We start from the raw sequence: 13,110 nt of genomic DNA on the forward strand, positions 1-13,110 counted from the left end.
TTGTTACCTTTTAGATTGTCATCCTAAAATGGCCCACATTGCAGTATCTCTGTGGATTTGTTCCAGTGACTGTGAAAATCAAGTTCTTCATTTATGTAATGGAATGATGGCTAAATAATTCCTGAGAAAGGCAACTGACATATCTTAAAACATAATTCTCAAAAGGTTAGAAATCATGGCTCTTATAAAGGCACAAAATCAACATATGTCAGAAATTTTATTTAAATCATTAAATGGTATTTAATTCATCAATTGATGAGGACACCAATAATACATTAAAACTGTCTCAACTGGCTCTCCAGGAAGCAAACAAACAAACAAAGAAAACCCCTGATTTGTAGTGTCTGGTGTAGAAAACAAAGGCAGAAGAAAAAATATTAAATTTCCTTACTACCTATAGTCCATTGACAATTCCTTGAAACAGGCAAAGTGACATTCCTCTCAACTCAACAGCCTTGATGTTAATACTTTGCTAAGGGCAAAAGGCAATTTTAGCCCAAAGCACAGGACCTGTAAATCTACTTTAATATATAAAAATTCCTTTAGAAATCTCCTTTATCTGTAAACCCTCCAAGATATGTGTTGGCAATCATCCCCCAAGCATATGGCCCACCGATATCCATCTGAAGGGTCTCATGACTAAGGTTTTATTTAGCAGTAATAAATGACCTTTTCCCAACAATAGCTAACTCCCTCAAGGTCCAGGAAGACTTGCTCCCAAAATTCCTTAGAGACTTATGCAATCCCTAACCCCCTCCCAACTTGAAAGTATATAATGGGCCACTCTTCATGACCCTGAGTGCAGCTCTTTCTGACAATGGGTCCTGTCCCTGTGCTTTAATAAAATCACCTTTTTGAACCAAAGATGTCTCAAGAATTCTTTCTTGGCCACTGGCTTCGAACCCTAACGTCTTTTCCTACATCAGTGTGTTTCAGTTTTTGTAGTACAAGTACTCCTGTGATTGCTGATTTTAAACTACGAATGTGCAATCAATGAGCTTTCAAAATTCCCATAAACTTAACAATCGGTTCTCATGAGCCAATCTGAACTGGCTCCAGCATACCAGTGTTAAAGGTAGATGTGTAATTTAATGAAGGAATGTTAAGATAAAGTATGCAGATTATGCAACCGGTTAATGTCTCAAGGAGAGATAAACTTTTAGAGTTATTTTCCACCAGACAGAAATTATTTGCATCTCTGCTGAACAAAACCTATAACTTAACCTCTGCCCTTGTAGAGTTGTAAAATAGCCCAGTCAGTAAATTCAGCTCAGCATTTCACTAGAACACCTAATAATTTCTTTTGTCTTTTCCAGGTTATGAATAATATTTCCTGATAGAATAGACTGTTAAACCTATAATGAATTAATGTACCTCTGACTCATTTTAGAAGTGTAAGTTCCTTTACTATGCTGTGAGGTACTTGAAGATAGGAAATAGTTTTTAGTCCTTGTTTCTGTAGCCCTCAGCAAGTATCTGGGGCCCTGTAAGTTTTCAATAAACGTTTGGTAAATTGATGGGTATAATTTTGTATGGGAAAAGTAGATGCTAATTTCTCAAAATGAACAATCTTTTCCTCCTTCCTTTATGAATTCTTGCCAAGAAATATAACTGAGCCCAGTTATGGGTAATAGATGTTCTCTGGTGTCAAGGGAAGCTTTAAAGGCAATGAAAACAAACATTTTAAAGGCGAAACCCAAACATTTTAAAGGTGAAAAACATGGACAAGTGGTGAAAATGGGAGACCATAAAATGATGTAACAATTTAAGCAGTTCTTTGAATTTTTACTTTGATTCATCATGAGATTATTAAAATAGAAATTATAATTATTAATGGGATGAAGCAGTTGAGGATTAAATTCACAAAAGAAGATGATTTCTTGGCCCAGAGTTGAAACACAATGGACACCAAGCTTATTATACCTAAAACTAAATAATCAAAAAATAAAGCAATAGCTGATAATAACTTGTCTCATTAAGTGATTACCAATAAATATAATCTAAAAAATAATAGGAGAGTGAAAACATTAGCACCGTAGTTGGTACTGGGTCTACCCGTTATTTACCAAAAATTTATTTAATGCATACTATATGCCAGATATCATTTTAGTGTTAGAGACATAATAGTGAATAAAAAAGATAAGGTTTCTCTTTTTGTAGAATTTGCTTGCTAGTGTGAGCATTTATAAAAGTTTCAGAAGATGAGGACAATCCAGAAGATTCTGAGGAGAAGGTGAAAGAGTCCTACTAAGTAGGGGAATCAAGAGGGTGGTGTCTGACAGGCCAGGTCAAGAAGTATTTCAAGGAAGAAGATGTGATCAACCAGCTAAATCTAATGCAATCGCTCTGTTGAAAAAGAAATAACTGAAAATCGAGAAGCTGTAGTTAACAATATGGAGGTCTTCGTTGAATTGACAAGAGGACTTTTGGTGGAGTACTGATTAAGGCCTTATTAGATGGTTTAGGAAAGAATGGGAGAAATGGAGACAGTAAGTTTGGACAACTCTTTTCGGAGTTTTGCTTTGAGCAAAACAGAAAACAAAAAGTTATCAGAGTGTGATGTCAGGACAAAGGAGTTTCTTTGTATTTGTTTTTTATTTATTTTTTTTAATTTTTAAATTTTTTTTTATTTTTTTAATTTTTATTAATTTATGATAGTCACAGAGAGAGAGAGAGGCAGAGACATAGGCAGAGGGAGAAGCAGGCTCCATGCACCGGGAGCCCGATGTGGGATTCGATCCTGGGTCTCCAGGATCGTGCCCTGGGCCAAAGGCAGGCGCCAAACCGCTGCGCCACCCAGGGATCCCCTGTATTTGTTTTTCAATTAAATAAAACAGGGCTATTGCACATTATGATTGTTGAGGAGAATGGCCCTCTGGAGAAGGAAAGGTGTTGATGCAGGAAAGAAAGAAGCAAAGCCCTAGAAAAAGAGGGAGGGGATGGCATGTAGTGCACCACTGGTTATGGATGTATTTACTGAAGCCTGCAGTCTTCAGGCTTTAAAAAATATTATAACTATAGAGTTATTAGTATACATAATGTAACACCATGCAATACATTTATATTTTTTGACAATAGTGAGCCATGTGTTATTGTGAAACCTAAAGTTTGAACTCTTTTAATATTTTTATTGTCAAATAGAATAGAGACAAGTACACAAGATAAAAATGCAGAGCCAAATGATTTATTACCATTTAGGTCAAGAGATAGAAAACTGAAGGCAACCAGAAGTAACTACTGTGCCCCTTCCCAACCATATTCCCTCTTCTCCCCCAAAGTCACCACCTTCCTGCCTTTAATGGTAACCATTTCCTTGCATTTCTTTATAGTTCAAGCACACAGTACGAATCACTAAACAATGTAATTTAGTTTTCAGCTGCTTTAAAGATTTTTAAATCAATGGAATCATATATATGGTTTTATATATGGTTTCTCTCACTTTGTATTTTTGGGATTCATCCATGCTGTTTCCATAGATTGTTTATGACCCTTGCTTTCTCGTGCTTTGTTGAATTTCATAAGTATTATCTCCTTTCTATTGCTAAAGGGTATTTAATCTTTTTTTCTTTTTATGAATAGTACTGCTACGAACAGTCTTGCATTTATGTCCCGAAAAGTGTTTGACTTTGAACTGGGTATGTGCTTAGGGATAAATTGCTGGGTTATAGGGTTTATGTGTCTTTGGCTTTGGTAAAAAATGCCTGAGCATTGTCTAAAATGGTTGTACCAAGTGACATGCTCATCAGCATCCATGTGAGAGTTCCCATTGTGCTCTATTCTCTCCAACACTGAGAGAACATGGGAGCCCTTTTAGTTTTTTCTTTTCTGGTGGATGAGAACTAGTATTGTGATTTCAAATTGCATTTTTCTGATGATAAATGAAGTTGCTCATCTTTCCATATGTTAATTTTCCCACTTGATGAAAGGCATTTTCTCTTGATAGTGTTTTATATGAAAAGAACTTTGTAATTTTAATGTGGTCATGTTTATGAGTCTTTTTCTTTATAAGTAATTACTTTTATATCCTAAAAAGTCTTTTCCAACCCAGATACTATCAAAGATATTCTTTTATGTTACCCTTTGAAGCTTCATTATTTCATCTGTCACACTCCAATCTTCAATGCCTCTGGATTTATAAATTGTATAAATATAGTGTGCATGTAGTGTAAAGTACTAGTCAAATTTCTTTTTTTCTATGTGTATATTCAATTAATTATCATCTATTGGATACAATACATGTATCTTTCACTACTACTCTTCAGTGACATTTTTGTCATACACTAAGTCTTCATTACAGATGTACATGTATTTCTGGATGTCATAGTGGATTCTGATTACCTGTTTATCAAATCTTTCACAAAAGTATGATTTCGGGATACCTGGGTGGCTCAGTTGGTTAAGTCTTCAACTCTTGATTTCAGCTCAAGTCATGATCTTAGAGTTGTGAGATTGAGCCCCAAGTTGGGCTCTGCATTGAGCATGGACCCTGCTTAGAGTTCTCTTTCTCTCTCAATCTGCCCCTCCCCTGGCTGTGTGCATTTCCCACCCCCACCCCCACTCCAGAAGAATCCCAAAAACAAAACCCCATGATTTCTTATTACTATAGCTTTAAAACCAGTTTTGACATTCAGAATAGGAATACTTTTCACCAAATTTTCTGTTTTAAGAATGACTCAACTATTCTTTATAGCATATTTATGTATTTAAATATCTTGACTATTTTTTAGTCAAGATGTCTTTAATTCTTTGTTGTCATGTCTGCTCACTAACTCAAAATATCTTAGCATATATATCCATGCTAGCTTTTCTAGGTTATCAACAGAAGGATTGATCCTATTCCACCAATACAAAATGTGCAGGGATCTATGTATATATATGGGTTTTTATATATATGTGTGTATTTATATGTATATACATGAATATATATGACAGATTTATATCATATAAATATATATCATGCACATGACTTAACTTTTTATGCTCAGAATACTTCAGACATCATTAGGAAGAGTTATAGTTTTTTAATATCAACATTGTTTTTACTTAGAAAAATCTCAAGTTCTCATATTTTCTTTTTTTCTTGTGTCAGCTTCCTCATATTTCCCTGTCCATTAAAAAAAAAAAAAAAAGGTTTTTTTAAAAGAGAAAAAATAGTCTGATTACTGGCTTCTCTGAAGGGACAGGATCTAGTGTTGACAATATTTCTGTAGAAATGAAGAAAGAGAAAGATAAGTACAATGTCTGCATGCTCCTCTTTCAATTTAAGGTTGGGTTGTTGGGCGCTTTCTGCCTTGATTTAGAAGACCATGACGAGGGCATAAAGGGCTCTTTTGTGAACTTAGCTATGAATTGTTGAATTCTAGTAGGATTTGTTCTCCTTCACAGAGACATATGCACATGCATACATCCTATGGGAAAAAATATGAGTTTGGTGGTTTGACTTCAGTATTTACTCTGTGATCTCTATTTCAGCACTCTCATGCTTACTTCCCTCCTTCAGTCCAATGCATCCTATAAGCCCCAGTGCCCACCTGAGTGCCTAATCCATGTTATTCAGCTTTTCCCCTTTCCCTGGCACCTCACTGGTACCAAGGCATCCAGCCATGATAATAACATCCTGGCAACACTTGTACTTTATATCAGCTACAAGTCTCAGCCTTTGACCTTTGACTCTGACTCTGACTACAATTACATGGGTAACGATAAAATAAATAAAAAAGAAGTAGCACCTACCTGCCTCTATAAAATCCTTTCCTTTTGAAATTTCCTGCCTCCATCTTTCTGAGTTGATAAAGCAATATTGAGTACAGTAAAATTATATCTAAAATATGAACAAGGAGGCACTGAGTGTATTGAAGATGAGATCTTCCTTAAATAAATGAATATATTTTGTGTTTTATAGTTTAGCTGGTTTGGCATCTCTCTGCTTTTCTGGGTTTTGGTTATTTGAGGTTACTAGGTAGTTGGTCTCTTGACTAGTGGAATATTAACATGTTAGACTTTGAATCTATCTTGTAGGGCTTTGGAAACAATCTGATTTATAAACCAATTAAACAAAACAGGGATTAACAGATATTTCTAATTATGTTTTGAGAAATAATTTAAACTCAAAGTATATTTAAAATATCAATTTCTTGGCAGTGTTTTGTATCAGTGTTTTGAAGTGATTTACATGTCATTATAAAGCCTGCTCCTAACAATCATTTTCTTTTTAAAGTTTTTTTTTTAAATTGTATTTTATTTTGAGAGAGAAAAAGTGCACGCATGTGCAAGAATGAACAGGAGTGGGAGAGGGGCAGAGAGAGAGAATCCCAAGCAGGTTGAATTGAACCAGGTGCAGGCTGATCTCATGAGATCATAATCTGAGCTGAAATCAAGAGTTGGGTGCTTACCCACCTGAGCTACCCATGCATCCCCTAACAATCATTTTAAAACACAATTTAGTCTTTAAAAAAATTACTAGAAGTAAATAGAATATAATAATTTGGGGAATAAGCCTGTCAAAATTAGAGTGATAGATATTTTCTTTTATTAGAGTAAAAGCTCTGAGTTTCTCTGAATTTAACACATCTCATACCTGGCTCGGGAGTGCATTTTCCTCTTGCAAATTTTAGCTAGATTATCCTGTAGATTTCCAAGGATGAGTTTAAAGCAAAATACCATCTCCTTGGTATTTCTACATGAGAGACTTTGAAAATGGTTAGACATCATCAGAGTTTTCATATATAGGTTTTGGGAAAGGAATACTACATACCAAAAGAAGCACTGGCTTATATAAAAGAAGTCTTTGTAATATCTTCTAATGACCTCATTTGATGTAAGGACCATTTACTTTACATCATCTTCTGCCTAAACTTTGGTTTATTATATCTGATGTTATTTGTTTCTAGAATCATGATAGTTGGGTATTCTCCTTTCAGGGTTTGAAAAGAAAGCAGTTATTATAATGTTATGGCTGAGAACCAGTAGCTGTTTTAATTCAGGAAAGAACTGGTGTTTGGAAAGGAAAATATCTATGCTTACTTTCTTCAAGCCTACATAGATCTTAGTATGCTGTGATATGAAGGAAGCCCATTTAAGTTGAAATAAAGTATCTCAGATTCAGAAAGGCCCATTTAAAAATCACAATTTCATCACTTACTAGCTTGGTTGCATTAGGCGTTTTCGTTGCTCTCTAGAAGTCTTGATTTTTCACATTGTAATGTGAGTTATTACAACTCATGTCATGGGAAAACCATACAGATTATGGTACCATAAAATATCTTAAATAGCATGCCATTCACAAGTGAATTTAGTTAATAAGTTTAAGAATGACCTGTGCTGCTAGCAGTGACTCTAAAGAATAAATGTCTTATTGGCTCTTAAAAGGTACTAGTCACACACAATTGAGGGTTAGGTTATTCCTGTTTGTGGTAACAGCAATAAACTTCACCCAGCATTCCACTTACTTCCATATATTTCCTGGTGCCCTTACATTTAGAGCCTTGTGATTGATTTTGGCCAAGGAAATGTTAGTTGGGTGACCTGTGAGACTTCCAGGGATGAACCAGTGAAAAAAAACTGAAAGATTCAAGACTTTCCAGCTCTTCTTGGCCATGCCATAATAACTAAGATTCCTGGGTTTTAGATGATGTGGAGTCCCCGAATCCCTGCCTGACAATGTGGAAATGAGTACCCCACCAAACTGCAATGAACATGTCATGTGAGCAGGAAATCAACCTCTGTTTTGTTAAATACATTAGGATTTAGGGCTTAATTTATTATGCTGACATAAAGTAGCCCATTGTGAGCAATACCCTGGTTTCGAGTGGCCACATTTTCAAATATATTTTCCCTTATGAGTTGTGAAATTTAATGAATGGATATTTGTTAAGAATTAGATCACATACACTGAGATTTCCAGATTGACAAAATTATGGAAGTTATTAAATATTATCCTTTAGGCTTTCATGTAACATTCACATACTCAAAAATCAGTGAAAATGAAGGGTAAGATCAGGAAAACCTGTAAAAACATCCTTGAGTGCATTAAGGAGCATCTGTGACCACATGAACACTGACAAAATAGGTTGGTTGCTAAAATTTATGGTTATGTTTTGAGTTTGCTTAGCATTTTGTAAAGTACCCAATTCACTACTTCTCTTCAGATACAATTCTGGATCCGAGTGATGCTGAACTCCGTGGAGGCAATCTAAGAATAGCATACAGGATTGTTAGTGGACTTGAACTTCAATTTTTAAGTAGTTAAAATTCTCTTCCTGAAAGCAAAAAGAACCCCCTAAATCTATTGTATTTATAAAAAGATAAAATTTCCATTAATACCTAAAGAAGGCTTCAAAGCAACCCAGAAACATTAATTAACTGAACATCAGAACATGCCTATGAAGTAGGAAAGAACTATGTGTCCCCTTTTTAGGACAAGAAAAGGCAGTGGGTAGTAACTAGTTCACCTGAAGATAATTAATTTAGTAGTAAGATGAATAGGCTTTTGATTTCTAGAAATTAGACCCCATGGGGTCTTACAGCAGAAGATGAGTGCTAACTGTACCAGAGAAACCTGATCTCATGTCCCAATCCTGCCAATGTGATCTTGAATATATTCACTTCTGTGTAATAGAATAATTATATCTTAAAAGGTAGCATAAGACTTAAATGGCAATGTTGGCAAAGCACTTCATATAGTGACTGACCCATTGCAGGCATATTGGAAATGGAATATTTCATCTTTATTTATTTACCTTTTATTCCAGTAAGAGAGCTAATGAGTTCACTTTTTGAGGGTGCAAAAAAAAATCAAAACTGCTATTATTTTAGCCAGCAGGGAACTCTCAGTTGATACTGCTCTGAATGTACATGGGAACTATTTATTTAATATACTGCACTATCTTAGGGTCCACCAGATTTTACCATTCTTCTCCTATCTGATTCAGAGTCTCAGAACCAAAAGGAATCACTTTCAATTTATGGAAGATTAAGACAGACTCCCAATTTGAAAGCAGCAATTAATCTGCAAAAATGCTTAAGAACTGTCACCACAAATGGTTTATTTTATAATTCTATCCTTGATTTAAAACTTACATTATGGACTCAGGGTCCCCATCTGAAGAATCCTCAAAAGTCCAATCCCTTATTTACTAAATTGCTATTCTAGAGGTACAACCTAAATAACTCTGGTCGTGAAGTTACATTTTCAGGACTGGTTGGTTTAGGCACAGTGCTGGGACATGGAAGGAAAAAACACTTTTTTTTTGTGACAGAAATTATCTACTTGAATTAAGAATAGATTAGGAAAAATAATCTAGTGCTATTTTGTTTCAAGCTTTAGGAAACCTTTCAGGCTATACATACTGTAATTGTATTGTAATTTTTATTTCAAGGGAGAATAATTTTTTTAATTTTGGAAATTAAAAAAATAGTTGAAGTATAATTGACACACAATCTTACATTAATTTCAGGTGTACAACATAGTGATTTGACAAGATAATTTTTTTTAAATTTCTTGTTTGTATGGGCTTTTCCTGCTCCTTTCTTTTGTCTATTTCCCCATGACTATTCTTACAAAATTTTATTTTAGTTTTGTTTCCTTTAGTCTCTATGGCAGTAGTCAGATTTAGAAGCTCTTTAACATAAAATCCCACGTTACAGAGAGAGATCACAAGGTTATGTAATCTATAAAGAAGAGTTGTAATTTATGTCTCTTTTCTCCTTTGTGGCCTCCTATCTAATCATACACCCTCTTTGGTTGACCTCAACTCTTTCTTCCAATATACACAGTAATTCTCTAATATAGCCTTTTACTTTCTCTGTAAATAGAAAGCAAAGCTCTTGCCAAATAATACAGACTACACTGTGGTTCTGAGATCTGTGGAGATCAAGAGAACCCAAGGTCATCTATTCAGACACCTATTTTGCACACAATGAAATTGAGACACAGACCATAATGATATCCAAAGACCAGAAGCCAATGTGAGGCAAAGCTGAGATTTGAACTATCTTTACTTTTGGGAAAAGAAACAAAAAAGCATCTACTCTTCATTTTTATTAGTAGGACTGTATATTGTTGGAAAGATTTGGTTGGTTGGGGTAACATAAGCAACATAGTGGCATAGAATTTCTACCCCTTTGTCTTCTCCATCCTCTACCAGAGACATCAATTTGAACAAGTATCTGTGCATAAAAATACCTTCATAAGAGCCAAGGATTCCAGGTAAAGGATTACAGCACCTAGGTGAAGCACAGAAATAGGAAAGTACATGTTAAGAAGGGTAGAAAAAAATACATTCACACTACCCCCATTACCCAAGCCTGGACGGAGAGAAGCAGACACCTTTGCCATAGAGGACAGTAAAATGTGCCAGGTTTCATGATGGACTCCAAATCCAGCCAGCCCTAGCAACAGGCCTATTGCTACAGCCCTAGGTGACTCCTTGTGGTCTCTCATGAATGCAGGATCCTGCCTCCAATAACACCACTGGTGTCCACCAGCTCTTGTGGGGTCAGGCAACTCCAGTGGCCCTAGATGGCATCCTTGGCGCCAGTCCTTTATCTCACCTGAACCTATCAACTCCAGCCACTTCAGGTGGCTCCTAACAACCTAGCAGCTCCCATGTACCCCAGCCCCTGGTCCATTCTGGTGCCTGTCAGCTCCAGCAGTACCAGGCAGTGTTTGTGGCACCAAGTTGCTGGTAGACCCCTATGAATCTGGGCCCTAGAGTCATTCTCTTGCCTCTGGATCCTGTGGCAACAGGCTACTAGTAGGCTCCTGTGAACCCAGACCTGCATTTCAATCTGGCACCTGCCAATTCTAGCAAGCCCAGGTGTCTCCTGTGGCCCCAGGCCACATTGTTAGTACCAGGTTCCTGGGGAAGGAGGTCCTGTGTCTATGCCTTTGGCTCACCCCCCAGAACTTCTGGCTCTAGCAACCCCAGGCAGCTGCCACAAGTCCAGGTGGCTTCTTTGTTTCTGGACTCTCAGAGAACCTAGGCTCCTAGCCTATACAGTTTCACCAACCTGGAGAGCTTAATGCCCATATGTGGCTTCCATAGCTCCAAGCAGCTTCCATGATTTCAGGCTCCTAGAGGACTCCTGGGAACCCTACCTCCCAATTCACTCCAGTATCTTCTAGCTCTAACAGACCCAGGCAGATCCAGTGACCCCAGGATCCCAGGCTACCTCAATACCAGCTGGATCCTATGGCACCAGGTATCTGCATGACCCTCTGAAACCAGGTTCTTAGCTCACCCTAGCACTGGGTCTCTCCTCTGATCCTGGGTGGCTTCTATGGTCTCAGGATCCCAATCAATGCCCATGAATATAGGTTCCAGGAGGGATGTTGTGAACCTGGGATTCTGGTGGGGTCCAGCACCAGGTTGGCTACTGCCATTCCCAGGCTTTTGACCCATGCCAGCACCAGGCTATCTAAGAACTCCACTGTACATACATGTGTGGACATCATGAGATGCCCTCCCAGAATCTCTGGATAGGCTGACTGGTGAAGAGTTTTGTTTGTGAAGGCAATTGTTAAAGACTGGAAGAGGAGCATCCATCCTCAAATGAGCACACACAAATGTAAGGCCACAAAAATCATGAATAATTAAGGAAACATGACACCACAAAAGAAAACTAAGAAAATTCCAATGACTGACCCCCCAAAATGAAGATCTCTAAACTGTGTGACAAAAAGAAAGAGAATGAAAAACCCTATACGAATTATGCAATACCATTAAAATTAACAATCTACATATTATTGAAGTCCCAGAAGGAGAGGAGACAGAGAAGAAAAGAAAGCTTATTTAAAGAAATAATGGCTGAGAATTTCCCAAATCTGGGGAGAGATTTTAGATACTTCTAGATAAGTTCAAGAGGCTAATATGTCATCCTCAAATTTCAACCCCCAAAAATCTTCAAGATGCATTTTAATAAAACTGTCTAAAATCAAAGACAAAAAGAAAATTTAAAAAGCATCGAGTGAAATAAAATTTCTTATATGTAAGGGAAACTATAAAACTACCAAGAGACAGCTCAGCAGAAACCTTACAGGCCAGGAGAGAATAGGATTATTAAAAGTGCTGAAACAAAAAAACTGCCAGTCAAAAAACTTTACCCAAAAAAAGTTGTCACTCAGGAGTGGAAAGATAAGGACTTTGACAAATAAATAAAAGCTGAGGGAGGGCATCATTACAAGACTTGCTCTATAAGAAATACTGAAACTTCATCAAATAGAAGAGTAAAAAATGCTAACTAATGATCAGAAAGCATGAAAATATAAAATATGCTGGTAAGACAAATATGTCATCAAATTCAAAATATTCCAATACTGAGGGCAGTGCCCCTTGTTTCAACAGCAGAACCAAAAATGTAAATAAGATCCGGAGCATCATAACTTAACCAAAATGTCTGGGATAAGATTTTTTTTAAATGACTTATACCAAAAACAAGGAAAATCTCCACTTGAGTTAGAAAAGATAATCAGCAAAGGTAAGACCAACATGACACAGATGTTGGAATTATTCAACTAAGATTTTAAAGCAGTCATCATTAAAATACTTCAATGAGCAATTATGGACACACTTGAAACCAATGAAAGACTAAAAAATCTCAGCAAAGAAATAAAAGATGTAAAGAAGAACCAGATATAAGTTTTAGAACTGAAAAATACAATAACGAAATAAAAGGCTCAATGGATGGTCTCAAAAATATTGTAATACTATAGTGTGGTGTGTTAATCACTGAACTCTAGTATAAAAGTTTAAAGGAACGGGATGAGCATGTTATACAATATGTTGGGAAAATCGAACTCCAATAAAATATACAAAAATAAATAAAAGTTTAAAGGAGAAAAGTATTAAAGAATAAGTATAGCTATAATAATTTGTTAATGGACACAAAGTATAAAAAGGGAAGTTATGACATAAAAAGCACAAGTGATGGGGGAAGGATAAAGGGATAAGGTTTTTGTATGCAAAGTTAAGTTTCAGTGTAAAATAGACATCTGTATAAAGTGTTTTATGTAAGCCTCATGGTAACCACAAAGCAAAAACCTACAGAAGATACATGAAGTATAAAGAGAAAGGAATCTAAGCATACAGAAAGTCATCAAATCAAAGGAAG

The sequence above is a fragment of the Canis aureus genome, chromosome 22 (assembly GCF_053574225.1).
Source record: "Canis aureus isolate CA01 chromosome 22, VMU_Caureus_v.1.0, whole genome shotgun sequence".
Classification (NCBI taxonomy): domain Eukaryota; kingdom Metazoa; phylum Chordata; class Mammalia; order Carnivora; family Canidae; genus Canis; species Canis aureus.